Source organism: Lichenostomus cassidix, chromosome 3 (assembly GCF_008360975.1).
Source record: "Lichenostomus cassidix isolate B80296 chromosome 3, HeHo_3.0, whole genome shotgun sequence".
NCBI classification, from domain to species: domain Eukaryota; kingdom Metazoa; phylum Chordata; class Aves; order Passeriformes; family Meliphagidae; genus Lichenostomus; species Lichenostomus cassidix.
The window spans coordinates 67,286,713-67,303,198 of NC_139483.1; the positions used below are offsets into that span (position 1 = coordinate 67,286,713).

The window sequence follows — 16,486 nt, forward strand, 5'->3', positions numbered from 1 at the left end:
TATTCAGCAATTATATAATATATTTTTATTTATTATATTATCATTATATACTATTATATATTTGTGATTATATGACTGTAGTATATGCAGCTAAGGAGTAGGATTGGGATTTATTTGGTGTACACAAGTTAAAGTTTAAAGGAGTTGTGACACCCTCACCCCCATGTTAGTACATCAGAGGGTAAACACTGGATGAAGAAGAGTTACTTAAGATAAACGATGGTTTTGGCAAAAGAAAAATATCTGTAAGGTTGAGCATGAATACACTTAGGTTGGAAATTGGAAGAAGTGTTTAACCGTACCGAGTTGTGTGGTTCTGACACAGCTTTCTATTAGAGTTTTATTGCCTTGCAATAGATACCAAATGGAACTTGGTTCAAGAAAAACCATATGACAGGGTTTGCCATATTGGACTTTCTTGCCTAAGTCTGGCTGTATGTTGCTGGCGGAGCAACACGGAGCAGGAAACACAGGAAAATACCTAAAATTCAGAGAATAGATCAGTTCAAGTGAAGGAGTATAGATAAACTATTTACTGTAGGAGTAGTCATACCTAGTTTCATAGGTTCAATGACTAAGTTGCAAGAAGGGTTTGAACTTTTCAAGATAGGAACTTCTACCTGAGCATGAGTTCAAGGACAGCAGAAGGCAATTTGAGGGCTTATCTTTTAAATATTTAAACTACTTACTGCAAAGTTATTAGATATGATTGGGCACCCTTAACTCAGCCTTTGTAATGTGATTGTTTGTTAGTTTGCAGAAAAATTGGCCCCAAATATCTAACCAGATAATTAATTCTGTGCCAATCTATCTTGCTCAGTATTCGTACTCCAACAGTCACCACCAGCAGATGTTTGGAGAAGAGTAAGAATAGGATTAGCCCATATGATACTTCCTCATATTCTTTCAGCTTCTGAGCATTTTCATCTTGAAGGTTTTATAAACCCTTGGGAGTTAGTCTGTTTAGGTACCTACAGTGAACTCTCACAAATGCTTATCTGTTTTCCCTGGACTTCATCATATGAGCTTGCATTCAGTGTCCCCTGCACAGAGTCCATGGTGCTGCTGCTCTTTGTTTGAAATCCAATCACGTTTGCTTTGAACCTGGCTCCTCTTACCTTTTTGTGCTATCCATTTATTTGCTTTATTGGAAGACAACATTAATACTTAACCTTTATGTAGGATGTTTCCACTAAAGATTTTGTAGGTCTCTGTCATAGCAGCTCCCAAACTCACATATTTTGCACACAGAAGCGTTTCATGCATTTGAGCATTCCATGTATGGAGACAGTTCATATCACAGATCCTTCTTGCTCTCTTGGGACCTTTTCCACTCTATTCTGAGGAATAGGCAGAAGCTTCATGCAATATTTAAAGTGTGGAACAAGCATAATTTCATAGCATTATACAGAATATTTTTTTTCTGTTTTATACTCTTTTCCTTTCTTAATATTTCCTAATTTTCATAATGCTTCTTGACTTTCCTTATTCACTTTTTTAGTATGGCCAAGCACCAAACTGGTGTTTTCATGGAATTCTCTCTTCTGCTCCTTAGTGTTACTGGTCTACTCAGAGCCTCTTGTTTTATATATGAAGCCAGGATTAGTTTTCCATACATGTATCATTTTACATGAATCTAAATTGAATTTCACCAGCCATTTTATTACCTGGTCACTCAGACTGATAAGTGTTTTTGCTGGTCTTTAAGGCACTCCTCTTTGCTACCTTGTAGTGTGTAGCATCAGTAGATTTTCTCACCTCACTGAAGTACTGCCATCCCTTTTTCCTTCTCCCTTGCCATGTTACTTATGAATGTGTTAAACAGGACAATTCCTAGTACAGCTCCCTGAGCAAGTGACTTCCCTCCATTGTGAGAGGTGAGTCTGATTCCTCTATTTTAATCAGTTATTTTTCCACAACCGTTGTTTTTATGTCTCATCAGCTTACTTTCCTGAAAAAGCAATAGTGAGGAATTTTGTTGAAAGCCTTTTCTAAAAAGCAAGTAGGCTGCATGAGCCAGATCACCCTTGTGCCTGAGACTGTAACCCCTTCAGCAGAGAGCTTCAGCACTTGTAAGACTTGGCTTTACAGAAGCTATGTTGGCTTCTCACTGATGGATTGTATTTAGAGAAATGTTCACTAATTCTGTCCTTTATTATACATTCTATTATCAAATCTCATGCTTACCTAAATGTGCTCCTCAAAACTTCTTTATTACTCAAGCTTGGCCCTGTATTTGCCAGCTCCAATGAGGTACCTAGCTTTTTAGGTACCAACTAGTTGGCTCTTTCATCCTGTATTTCATTAGAACTCTTGTGTGGATACCATGGAGCCTGGATGATTTGTTAATTTGTGTGTTTGTACCATAGCTTGTTCCACAGTTATTTTAATTTTTAGACTTCTGCTTATTGACTTAATGATTTAGTTAATGTTTTAGTTGTTTATTCAGCTGACTACACTTTACCCTGTCCCAGGATTTGCTTTAAGTGTGTTCTCTGGCACTGCACTTCTGATAAGGTATCTTTCAGTAGTCTCTACTTCTGCCTAGAACAATTCAGTTGTTTTAGGAGCCCCTTCTGGCTTTTTGAAAGCACCCTCATTTTTACATCACTTTCACTTTCTGGAAGTATTGCTTCCGGAAGTAACTTACGTGTTCCCCAGGGATCAGTACTGGGGCCAATTCTGTTCAATGTCTTTGCTGAAGATCTGGACGAGGGGATTGAGTGCTCTCTCAAGTCAGTTTGCAGATGACACCAAGTTGGGTGGGAGTGTTGATCTGCTGGAGGGCAGGAAGTCTCTACAGCAGGATCTGGTCTAGCTGAATGGAGAGGCCGAGCCCAGTTGTGTGAGGTTCAACAAGGTGAAGTGCCAAGTCCAGTGCTCCAGGCTGGGGACAGAGTGGCTGGAAAGCTGCTCAGTGGAAAAGGACTTGGAGGTGCTGATCAGCACCAGCTAGCTGATAGGGAGCCAGCTGTGCCCAGGTGGCCACCCTGACCTGTATCAGCAGTAGTGTGGCCAGCAGGACCATGGCAGTGATTGTCTGCCTGTATTCGGCACTGGTGATGTCACATGCTAATGATTGCTTGTTTTGTCATGCTGATCATGAAACAACTTTTGATCTGAAAGACCTAAGAAATGTCGTATTTGTTTTGGTTTTTTCCATCTATATAATTGCCCAATACAATTGAATGCTCTGCCATTGCTACATCTCTGCTATCTTAGGAAGTCATGCCTCTGTTATAATTGGTGTCACTATCATGGTTGGCAGGTAGCAATATGCAGCAAAACCTTTTATTCCTGTCTAAAATTTCAATCCAGCTTGTTTGCTAATCACTGAAATGCTAGTATGTTACTCAGATTTCACTTCAAACTCTCTATTGCATAATTCTATTATCACTATTTGTATATTTTTTGTCCCCAGGCTTCCTTCCACAAAGTTTCAGATATACCTGGTATATCAATGTTTTTATTTAGGACAAGAAATTGATGTAAAATAGTGTGCTGAATTTTCAATTCCTGTTCTAATGCTGAAAGTATAAATAATGTATTCTGAATTATTAATGCATCCATAAATATTGAAACATAGGCATTAATAATTTGATAAAATTAAGCATTTAAAACACATTTTAAAATGTAATTGTATATAAAATGGAAGTTAGAAAAGAAAAAATGGCAAGGAAAAAGATGAAATTATATGTCTTCAATGCTATGCAGTGGAAGTATGAGCTGTATAGTACATGCTGTTAATGTAGAAACACTGGTAATGTAGAAATATGCAAATGTGTACTTTTTCCAGCTCTACTGTTGAAAGCCCAGAATAGTAAAATGGAACAAATAGCTGAACAGATCAGTCAGAATAGTAACATTAGAATGATATACTTGACAGAATGTTTTTGTTTAAATGAATATCCCTCTCATTTTAAGGGGAAAATAATTTTTTGGTTAAAAGAAAGGAAATGGCATTTTACCTTAATTAGGAAGAAAAAACTCCCCAAAAAAACCAAGTCGCATAATAAGCATATCCTCCTTCTGATCTCCACTATTAAGTGAGTCTTGTGCCAGTAGGTCAGGATTCCACAGTTATTTGAGATTTGACCTCTAAAACTAAATGAGATCTTCAGGGCAGGAGTTGTGTCATTCCCCATCTAGCACTAAATAGAGTCTCAGCATGATACTGCAGTAAAAGTAACAGTAAATACAAAAAGAAAACCTTCACAGTTTTGAACATTGCTTCTTTACCCGTTGTTCTGTGTGCTCTACTAGGAGAACCTGCACAAATAATTTGGCCTTTTTTGGATTAATTTTATCCACTTTTAACACCCTGAGCACTTTAGAATTATCCTAGCAGGATTTGTAGAGTGTGGTCTCTACCTATACAGACTTAGCACATGGTGTTTTGAAGCAGTTAGCCCATGCATGAACTAGGGATGCCTTGTGAAAGTTCTTTAATCCATGCCTCAGAAGACTTTTCAGCTGATCTGTGGAATTTACTGAATACTTATGATTACCATCCACATTTCAGTGAACAAGCTCCAGGAAGCTTGTAGTTTAAATAATGAGAATAATATAAGTAAGTACTCTCTGTGTTCCCTCTCCCACCCACTAAATTCTATGTTTGAAATTCAGAGCTCTGTGATAAAGTCCTTCCCTTTTGTTTATATTTTTATATTGTCATTTTCTCATTATCTTACTTTATACATATGTTCCATTAATGCGTGACTAAATTTGTAGTACAGAGGGGCAAGCAGTAACTTCATGCTTAATTTGTATAGCATCCCTTAAGAGTCTTTTAATGCTAAAAGAAGTGTCAGGCTTTCTTTCACACATAGTATGCACCAAGCCAAAGATGATAATTTAAAACTTGTTGAATGCTGAATATAGTGTTTACTTCATATATTTTTCTGGTAGCCACTTCAGCTTAAAATTTTCAGAGCATTTAAAAAGCTTTAGCTTGAACTGTGAAATTTACCTGTTCTTTTCTCTTTTTAATAGGAAAATGTAAGTAAAGAATCCAGTATCATTACCAATTAAGAATTTAATTTGTGTGTGTGTGTACAATATTTGTAACGATTGGAAATTGCCTCCCAGGTAGTAGACATTTACTGTCAGGTCAGTATATCAGCAGACACCACTGATAGCTTAAGCTCAATTTGCCAGAGCTTGTGTGGTTGAAGCTTTGAGACAGGCAAAAAACCAAGGCATGTTTTTCTGAGGGTTAGATTGTTTCCCTAGATAAGCTATTTTTGTTGTGATAACTCCCCCCTCCACACACACCTCCATCTTTCTCCTGTGTTTTCCCAGTATTTATTATTTGTGACAATAATATTTGTTCACAGATATAATGAAATATACTGGTTCTCAAGTATGTAGATGGCCTGTAGCTTTTGTGAAATGTTGCAACAGCTTTCTTTGAGAAAGTTTGCCAGACTTCTTAAGGCACCTGCAGATGTTTCTGAGGATAGTTTAACCAACCATTTGCTAGTAATTTTAGCATAATTGATCCTCCCTTATAGTGGAAGAATGAGCTGCAGATGACCTGAAACTTTCAATGCTCTTTACTCAGGTTTATGATTCTTTGAGTCTTTTAAAGCTCTCACAGGAGCACTTGTGATTTGTTCATTTTGGATTCTTGCAATCTTCAATCTCCTGAGAATCTGGATGTGTTCAACGCAGAGACAGATCTTGCAGAGCAACCTGTGCAGGGTAGCAGGATGAAGGGAGGAGGGGCAGAAGTTGTCTTTGCTGCCTGCCTCTTTTCCCCTCAGAAAGCCTGGAGGGGTTAGGAGAGCAAACAGGGATTCAAAATGTGCTCAGATGAGCACAGCTAAATAAAGAGTTCAACTATCAGGTTGGGGTCTCTCTAAAGTGACTCAAACCAGCAAGAAATTCTGCCAACTGTCCCTAGGCAATTCTCCTTTGAGAAGTCCTGGCAGAGCTCCTTGTGTTTCTTTGCACAAAAGTACAAAGTGGAGTGACTTTGTCTTGAGGGAAATGTCAGAGCTTCCTGAAGTGGACATGGAGACTCTGGATAAGAGTGTTTCATGCCGAGGAACTCACCCTGTGGAGCCATTTCAGCAGGCTTCACACCCTTTATACTTGCCTGATGTCCACGGGTGCCCAACATCATATGTTCAGAACTATTTCAGTGATCCTGACCAGAAGCTGAAAGGAGATTTTTAGAATTGTTGTTCTCATTTGCAGTTATTTTTAGAAAAACAGCTGACCTTCAAGAAAGATAGAAGTAGCAGTGAAGAAGCTGAGGCACCTTGAAGACAAAAAATACTATCAGTCTCATGCAAATTTCTGCGAAGTGTGGGAGCTCATTTTCTGCTCGTTCGATATTGGCTATTAGAAATTTCGAGAAAAACATAATGGTGATTGAAAACTATTTGAATAATACATTCTCAGCAAAGCACCTTTGCAGTGAAAAATACCTATTTTTGTAGTGAGAAAAGCCTGTTCCTAAAGCTTTTTTTTCAGCTAGTTGTCTGTTGTTATGTTGACTGGGTCTACAAAGAAAAGAATCTTCTCATGCTCAACAGTCTTGCTCTAAGTGTTGCGTAATCATTTGGTTATTTTGTTTAATTAGGTGACAAGGTGCTTCTCTTTCTTCAGTAAGCAGTAATACTTTTGAGTGACATCAGTAGGGGGGAATAATTATGGCTAGATAAGCTTGCAGCCTTCATTTGGAATGACTGCATTACCACAAGGGCTGAGCAATTACTTTAATCCTTTTTGTTTATGGGCAAGGTTGTCCAAACATTTATACAATTATAATTCAATGGTATAACTGTAAAATATTTTACAAGGTCGTTGTTTGTTAGTTTTTTCTTCCTTTTCTCTTACATTAGCAAAATATTATCCCTGTAGTGGTACCTGATATAAACTGGGTATTGGAAGAAGGTGCTTTGGACTTGTGATGGAGTTTAACTAGTAAAACAGAGGGGTTGTCTTCTTTGCCTTCTTTCTATTGGTTTTTTGTGTTCTTTTGGTTGTGTTTTTTTGTTTGATTAGTTGGTTGGCTGGTTGGTTGGTTGGGTTTTGGTTTGTTGTTGTTATTTTGGGGGGGTTGTTTACTGGGAGGGTTTTTCGGGGGGGTTGTTAGTTTCTTTCTGATTAGTTCTTTAGAGGAAAGTGAGTTCAGTGTATTATTGAGATATAAATTTTGAGACATCCTTTCTTGTTGCTCTAATATTCAGATTACTGTGCCACTCCCTCCCCCTGGCTCATGTACATTGGAATGATTATCTCAACACTCACAGAATAACTCCAAGCATGTAGGAGTAGCCATGCAAGATAAACCTTAGTTCATCTGAATTGTACATGTCAATGATCGTCTGAGTTCTAATAGAACTCCAAGCATGTAGGAGTTGCCATGTGGGTTAAATATAAATTATCAATGCTGGTCATTTTCTTAGCCTTTTTAGTCTGGGTTCAGCAGTCAGTTCTGGTAGTATTTTTCACCACAGGAGAATCTAGACCCTTGGGAAGACTACCAAGTTGAGGTTATGGATTATAAAAACAGACAAAGTTGCTGTGGTTTTTGAGAAATGTGCAGAAATTGTATTGTGCCAATCTAAGTTAGGTTTTCTTTTTTAAATCCTGTCTTTGGGACCTTTCAGTGTGGTATTCTCTCCTGCTTACTGATGCAGAGCATCTCCAGACTATTAGTAGGAACTCATTATCTACTCTATTACGTGCATAGCCATGTCTCTTGTAGTATTGATCTAGAAGTAATACAAATGACATTTGGAGGCTGCTTTAGCTTTTACTTGTTGCATTCAGAAGCATTAATTTATTTCAGATTGCATTAAAGGTAGTATTTTTTCGAGCAAGCTTTTTACTTTCCTACTTGTTTATTTCTCGACTTTTGATAAAGGTTTTGATTGAAGATCTTGCAGAATAACTAGACAGACATTATTTGATTGCATCTGTCATTGTGCTATATATGGTAAGGCAAGGATTTTATTTACAGCTTTTATTTATTGTATTTATTGGGGAAAATAGAAATTTAGCTTTTTTATTTCAAAATTTTTGCTAGGAATTTCAGTGTTATAAAGATATTCTATGCTATCATTGAAATCAAGATTTTACTACAGAGAAATGTTATTTGTATTGATTATTTTTGCTATTTTTACTTATAAAGAGGCTATCTGAATTTTTTGTATGAATATTCCCAGAAAGTTTTGTATGACTCATAGAATGATTTTGACTGAAAATACCTTTAAGATCATTGAGTCCAGTCAATAGCATAACACTGCCAAGGCCATCACTAAACCATGTCCCCAAGTGCCACATCTATGTGTCTTTTAAACACCTCCAGGCCTGCTTCCTCTTCCCACACACTGTGAGACTCAGGTATTCTGTGCCATATAACAGCCCATCCTTATGCTGAATCTCATGGTCAATTCCACATCCACTCTTTTCCGGGGATGTCCTCAGATTATGTGGATTCCTGACTGGTGTTTCCACTTACTAATACCAGACTCCTGAACAGTCTTCTCATCTGTAAGTTAATAAAATAATCTGAATCAATATCCAAAGAGCACCTCCTGACTTGAACCAAAGTCCACATGAACCAAAGTATTCTGAACTTCCTTGACTACACACCTTGTCCTTCCCTCAGAGAGGATACTGTTTCCTGGTTTTAATTATCTTAAATTTAGCTATAAAGTGTTTTAGTTATGTAAAATGGGAAAGATAATAAAGCATAGAACTACAGTTGGTCAGACAGATTTTTTTAATGGAAATGGTCAATGAAGAATACTTCTAAAATGGGGAAAAATTAATCTTAATTATTAATCTAGAATGGAATTGGCATATTGTCTCTTGTCATCTAAGGAATGAATTGTACTTAATTTAATGTTAGGGTCAAGGTTGTAACTAGATTTAAGGTGGAGCTTGATTAGTTTAGTTTATAAATAGGTTTGTAGAGATTTGTCTTTTGCATTAGATAGGATCAGATTTGTGGTTTAGGTGTGACATATCCTACCCAAAATGTATACATCACAGACAGTAAAATCTGTACATTTTCCAAGACTGCTTAATGCTATGTTTATAAATATAATAAGCTCCTCCCTTCCTAATTGAGACATTTAACGAGTCCCCCACACATGGTGAGAGACGCCTAATTTGTCTAGACATGCAGATAGCCTCTTGAATTCTCTATTATTCCCAGGAGAAGCCTGAAAATGTGAGCTCGGGATTAGACCTTTGACCGATTTCATCTCATCTGAGAGTAGTCATCACTGTCCCTCACAGAACATTCAGTTGGTTATGCCATATTAAAGCACTGAAAAATATGGGTACAGCACTGAAGATAGGTGACCTAAACTTATGTCTTCCCCTTTCTAGGGGAGAAAGAGCTAAGAAATAGAGGAAAAATGCCTTTCAAGTGACCAGGACATTAAACTGGAAGGACACATATCTAATTTTCTAATCAATAATTCTGAAAATGGTTTTATCTAGCAATTGGATAGACAGATAGATATGTTGTAAGTGTATAATTATTTTCTGGGATTAAGATCTGGGAACTAAATTCTACCACTTGCAGCTAATATCCCAATTTCTGGATAAGATTTTACTTCCTTATTTGCTTGCTTGGTTTCAAGTGCCTTCACACAAAAGTGTTCTGTGGCTTAATGCTTTTGATTACGTTGGTCAGGGAGGCATGAATTCATTCCTCTTAATCTTGTCCATCCTTTAATCAGTCTTTCCATTTCTTGAGTGAGTTCTTCAAACAGCAGTTTGTTCTTGAGGAAGGAAGAATCATCCTGCCTTTGGTGCCTGTGCTTCAAAGAGGGTAGATAGAGTTAGCCTGAAGTATGTGGAGGCCTTTTAGGTTTCTATTTGTTCCATATCTCCTTGGTTTTAAAAAAAAAGAAAAAGGAAAATAAATGGATGGCTCTTTATAGGCACCCGTGATTTCTGTGCATTCTGGAAACTCCAGCATTGAGCTGGCTCTGGTGATTTCCAGCTGCTGTCCTCAGAGACTGCTGAAATGACTATGTTGGTGTCTTGGCAGATATGTCCATTTCTTATCTTTTCCTATGCTTGTAAACAATATTTTGATGACAGCACCAATATGTGATAACTAGCATATTGTACAGTTCTGTTCTAATATTGTGTCCCAAATTCTCTGAATATGTGCAGTTTGCATATCTTAAATGCAAAAGGAATTAATGAAATTATTGAGTTCTTACATTATCTACCTTTGAGGCGAACAGGTATCTTTATTACTTGATAATTATATGTACTAGTTCAAAGTCTAATAATTCCAAGCTATCTTTTTAGAGCTCCCTGTAGAGACAGCTGAAGATAATCTCATTTCTACATCCCTATTCTTTCACTACCTACTCTCTGCTAAATATTTGTTAAGAGAGAAAGAGCCAACCTCATTAACTCCCTTCCTAGATCTGCCCTTCCTTGTGGCTGGCTGGGCTAATCTTTTTGCTGTATTGTATCAAGAATAAACAGATTTACCTTTACCTTTTCCTTTTCCTGTTTGTGGCCCCTTGACTCCCTCAAAAGTGACAACAGAGATCTGTGTTAAGTCAGTGTTTTCCTTATGACAGAAAGTGCTATGATTGTCACATGTAATGGGCCTGAGGATGTTTTCCCTGCAGACTGAGAACACCTTTTTTTCCCTGATAAATATGTACCTGCAGGTTTTTAGCTCACAGTGAGATAATCCTGTGGATGCCATAAACCACATAGGTGTACATTTACTGTCTGTCTGTTGAGAAGTCTGATGTAAGGTGAATGCACAACTGAAAACAGTCTTCTGACCCAGCGGGGAGAAGTTCCCTTGAAAAGCTGCCAAATGGGACTAGTTTCTCTCTGCTTGAAACTGAGATGGCATCTCTGGTTTGGCGACTGTAGTTTTCATTTGCATGGATTTTGTATTTCCAAGCCCAAATCATAAAGTACAAGGATGTCTGAATTTCAAAATGTTCTTCTTTCATGTTTGTGCCTTCAGTTATTTAAGCTACTAACTTTAAATAATGATTGTTTGATGCATAGCAGAAAACCAACTTAAAATTTTTTTAAATCAAGTTTCCAAACCTGGAGTCAAGAAAAGGAGATGAATGCAGTCATTCTTTGTCTGTTTGTCTGACTCCTATTTCATCTCAATATTTTTTACATGACTGTCAAATTTAATAGAAACTTCACAGGAAATAGATATTTGAAATGAACTCCTGCACATATTGTTAAAATGTATGTCTTTGCAAATGTTACAGGCAATGGAAAGGTGACAGTGTTAGTTTACATGTAAATAGCTAGAGGAGACCAGAGAGGGAAGGCATTCTACAGATATCCCAATTATGGGAACAGCTTTAGTTAAAGCTCACAACCATGACACAAAAGCCTTGGGAGGACTAGCTTTAATTAGTTCTAATCTTCTACAAAAAATTAGTTTTCTCTGCAATATTTATTCATTTCATAGCAAGAATACTTCTCAAACTTGGGCATGGACAGTGAAAGTAAATGCTGGCTATAATTAACTGGAGTATTTAAATTTAGGGGAAAATACTTATGCAAATATGAGGACTTTAAATGCTGCTTACAAAATTACAAAGAAATCTAATTTTGTCTGGAAAATAATTTTTTTCTTATGAGATATTTTAACGTGTTTAAATAATGGCTTGCAGAAACTATGGAATATTAGAATTAATTTATTAAAATATAACATTTAAAAGCCTTCATGCATGTAATCCCTTCTTGCTACATAAATTTGCTAAATGAATACTGATTCTTTTATATAATCTTTTATCATTGTTATGACAGAAGGGCAAATAACTCACATTTCTTCTTAATAAATATTGGCATGACTAGTTTCTTTGATTTTCTGTAAAAAAATATTTATTCTTTGTAAGTCATATAAATCAGGTTAATAGAAAAAAACCTTCCCATTGCAAGTTCTAAATGTGGTCCTGTAAAGAATCTCATTTCACTTCAAAACAGTTACTTAAAAGGACCAGGAGTTTTAGAGTCTGGAACTCACACTTCAACCTTCAAAGGACATCCGAACAAGAAATTTAATTGGGGAAGAAATATTTCTCAAAATTGAATTTATGCAGGTGCAAACTTAAAGTAGGTGATAGCAACAAATAATGCCATATCTAAAAGTATTCACAGAAACATAAGATAATTTGTGCTGGGTAGGAACTCTAAAGGTCACCTAGTTGCACACCTTCCCCTAGGCCATGTTTCTCAGAGCTGCATCCAGCCTGGTCTTGAACACTTCCAGGGATGGAGCATCCACAGCTTCTCTGGGCAACCTGTTCCAGTGCCTCATTACCCTCACAGTGAAGAATTTCTTCCTAATGTCTAATCTGAACATCATATATCTATTTAACTATAACTCAGTTTAAAGCCATTCTCCCTTCTATCACTATGTGCCCTTGTAAAAAGTGTCTTTCCAGGTCTCTTGCAGCCACCTTTAGGTACTGGAAGGTGCTGTAAGGTCTCCCCAGAGCCTTCTTTTCTCCAGATTTAACAACCCCAACTCTCAGCCTGTCTCCAAAGGAGAGGTGCTCCAGCCCTCTGATCCACCTCTGTGGTCTTTATCTGAACCCCTCAATTTTTTTTTTCTGCTAAATAAGAACAGAAATTTATAACTTAGTAGAATTGCTAGCACAGAAAGGGTGTGATATATATAAATACCTGAGTGTTACAAACAATGAGAAATAAGAACTAATATATGTAATCTCAAAGTAAAGGGGAGCAAAGCTCAGAGGGAAAGAGGGAGAATCGACACATTTGTGTGTGTGTGTGATGTAGTTGGTTGTAGAAGAGTTTATCCAAGAAACTATTGGAAATACCCTACCTAAAATTATGATATTTGATTGGAAAAATTGTTGTCCCAAGCAGCACTTCTCTGTAGAAAATGGGCACATCTGAGTCCTCCAGTTTTTACTTAGCAAATCTTTAACTCACTTCAGTGGGGAACTTTGTTGTTACACTGAGTGAAGGATGAAAGGATCTGTTTGTAGCTTGCCACACTATAAATAATTATTAAACATACTTATTTTTATATTTTATATATTATAATAACATAAATCATTATTAAATCATTGTCAGTGTTTCTGGACTGTGGAATATTTAATAACATATAAGTTCAAAAGTAAACAACTTCTCTGTAGATGTTAATACCTTTTTTCTGCAGCATGGCTCTTCCAACATGTTAAGTTACATAAATGGCAGTAGACAGGGAAAAATGTTGCTTGTGTATGAACATTTTTTGCAACAAATCCTCTTCTCAGGAATTTAATTTTTCAGAAGGCGGGAGAAATTCATCTATAAAGAAGCTCAGCTAGTAATAATAAGATGATTATTGCACATCTTTATATCCCACTTGATAGCTGGTATATCTTAATTCTTTCTTTAAAACGGTGATAAAGGAAATCAGCTCCAATAATCTGTCATTTGTGGGTTTGGCATCCAAGCATAAAATGCATTTAGGCACTTGGTGTCATAGCATAAAGTGCAGTGAAAATTTCATTCTCAACTACATGACTCATTCTGGGCTCTTGCAGTGCTAACATCACTTCTCCAAATCTCTAATAATGTTTTGAGGCACAAAAAGCTGCTGATAGTCATTGTTGCCACCTGTTACTTAGTTTAGTAAGTGAGTACTAGTTAATATCATGTGTATCACTGAATTAATATACAGGAACTGCATAAGTAGCTCCTGCATTGTGTGATGCTTTTTAGTCACAGCCCTTTGTACATTGGTCTAATTACTACTGTAAATTACCAACATCATTTATTATATGATTAATATGCAACTTCCTTCTCAGATTCATCAATAACAGCAACACAACGCCCAGACACTTGTATTCCCCTTCACTCCTTTCCTCACCAATGCACAGCAACTCATTCCTTTCATTTTTGGCACATCATAATTTAATATTTACCCCTTGTAGCTTGGTACCAAAGGAATAATTATTTCCTAATGGCTTTGCCTTCAGGGGGTTCTCCGCTTGTGTCTGGGGAAAAGGGCAGTTTGGTTACCACGGGGGAGCGTGTCTGTGTTTCCTTTGTAAGGACAGCTCTGTTGTCAGGGCAGGGCACTGTGTGTTGAATTCTAATGCCTTGGTGCGAGAGGCAGCCTGTTGGGAAGGGGCAGCGTGGGAGGTGTTGGCTGTGGTCAGCAGAGCCCCAGCCCGGGGCTCCCTCGGAGTAAGGAGCTCTGGAAGTTGTCAGGGCTGAGCCGATGGGGAACGCAACCAGTCGGTGCCGCAGCCAAAGTGAAACACCTCAACTCCCCAGTACCTACCAGGCTGCTTTTTGTAGCAGCCAGGAAGTTCAGGTACCTTTTCTTTAAATATTGGTAATTTACTGTCACAAAATATTGTCCATTCAAAAGCAGCTTTTTGTATCCGTGCAACGGAAGTAAATCGGCATTGATTTTATGTGCATTTGGTAAATATTGTAATATTGTTATGGAATTGACGTGTGCTTAACATTGCTCTTATCCTCGACTGGCAAAGGACTCTGTAAAAAAGGTAACTGTTAATGTATGGAATATTTATTTTCAAGGAAAACTGTAGAAAATTTTCAATGGTAGCATGTTATAAGATATATTGAAACCACAGAAATTGTACCTTTAGTTCTGGTACTAAGGTTTTGATTTTAAATTAACACTGGATTAGTTATCTGTCTCTGTCAAGACTGTAATAAAGAGCTTTTGTTGCAATCCATCATAGGGCTTTTGTGTTATACACTATACATAGAAACTGTTAACAGGAAGACTAGATAAATGCAGAGAGAAAAAATGTCATCCGATAAAACATAGGTCTCAAAAAGCAATTTCAAGTTCCATACTATGTTATGCATTAATACATTTTTAGCCTTTGGGGAAAAGAGGAAAACTTGTAATCAAAAATTAATTTGAGCATTCTTGGCTGTACCTAAATTAGAACCCAAGATACTTCCAAAATTGTTATTAATCGAATGACCTGACAGGAGCTCACTAGGAGAAAATTAATGAGTACTAGCTATTCTGAATAATATTTAGTAATGCTGATAAGAAATTTTGCAGGTCTTTTTTTTAATCTTACATGTAATAATTTAAAATATTTCTATTTTTGAGGTAGCTATATGTGTCTGTACATGTGTGTCATGAAAATGGCATATGCTTTATAATTTTTAGTTAATTTGTTTAGAAAGGTTAATAGAAATACAAGTGCAAGAATCACTATTTTTTCTTGATTAATATCTTAACAATGAAATGCAATGTGGTTCCATATGATTTAAGTATTTCTCCATTTACATGTGGACACATTTGTTTAATTTCATTAATTTGTTTGTTTGTTTGTTTAGTAAACTCTCATTGCAACTTGTGCCTGTTTGGGTACAATGATTCTCATCTTGTCTGTGAACTATTTGCAAGACTGATTTTGTAAGTCTTCCCTTTAATTTAGTGCTGTATTGGAAGGAAAGGAATTGGTGATTAGTATTTTGTGCCTCCAGGATTTGGATTTGAAGAATGGAATTCTGTTCAGTTTCAGATTATTTACTGTTTTGTAAATTTAAAATATGACAGGTCATGAAGGTCATCATACATGTAACAAAAGTTTTAGTTTCAAGATACTAAGAAGTAGAATTGTAAGGAAAACCAAGCCCAAATACCAATTAATAGTCCTAACATCTGGAAATCCTTAGTGTTGTTATTTTATTTTCTAATAGACCTAGGAGGTTTTTTTTAATCAGAAATTTTAGTCTATGTGTTCTGTGTTTTTGTTACATATATTTTGGAAGTAAGCTGTTATATAAAAAAAAGTTCATTATAATTATTTTATTTCTATTTTTGCTTAACATACTTAATGTGAACAAAATTTGTAAGTCTAAATGTTTCTTGCTGTAGACAAGCTAAACAGTGTCATGTCTAGCTTTGTTCATTGAATTTTGTCTATAAGCCAGAAATGTAACTGGCTTAGTGCCTTATTGCCCCCAGCAGTCCTGCTGTTCAGGGTAGGTAGTGTTGAGCCTGATTTGTTTTTATTGTTCTGTTTGGGGTTTTTTTCCAAGAGCAGCTTGATTTAAATATCGTCTTTATTAAGATGAGCAGAGATATTTTTACAGTTATTAGCAAGACAACTGCGGAAATGATGGGTGGATATATATTTTTTTTCTTCTGTTGTAAATTTGTTAAAGTTGACATGAATGACTTAAAAGACACCATAATAAGATGGAAGCTGTTGGTAAGGTAGTGGGCAATGAAGGAAGTAACATTGTTAAAACAATTGATGCTTAATAAATTGACAAATCAATAGGTATTGTTTAAATTCTGGAAAATCATAGGTGAAAAGAGAGGAAAAAACTTCAGTTGTGTGAAATCAAGCTGAATTTAACCTTATAAAAAGAAACTATCTTGAAAAGCCACAGTTAGTAGGCTGCTTCACTCTGAATTGTTTGTGCTTGAATTCCATTTCATTAATAGGAATTCCGCTTAACAATAGGGAGGAGATTTGCAAAACCC

General features: G+C 36.5%; 1 protein-coding gene across 6 annotated transcripts in view; it reads left to right on the top strand.

The window, feature by feature from the left end:
• The window catches only part of WASF1 (WASP family member 1), an 87,373-nt gene that overhangs the window by 35,640 nt on the left and 35,247 nt on the right, over positions 1 to 16,486 (top strand). Inside the window, exon 1 of one of the 6 annotated variants that reach the window (XM_085056177.1) lies at positions 14,292 to 14,314. The exons of the other annotated variants lie outside the window; for them this stretch is intronic. The gene's annotated coding sequence lies outside the window, so the exon portion shown is untranslated. Of the gene's footprint in view, positions 1 to 14,291; positions 14,315 to 16,486 lie in introns of those variants that run through there. 6 annotated transcript variants of the gene reach the window in all.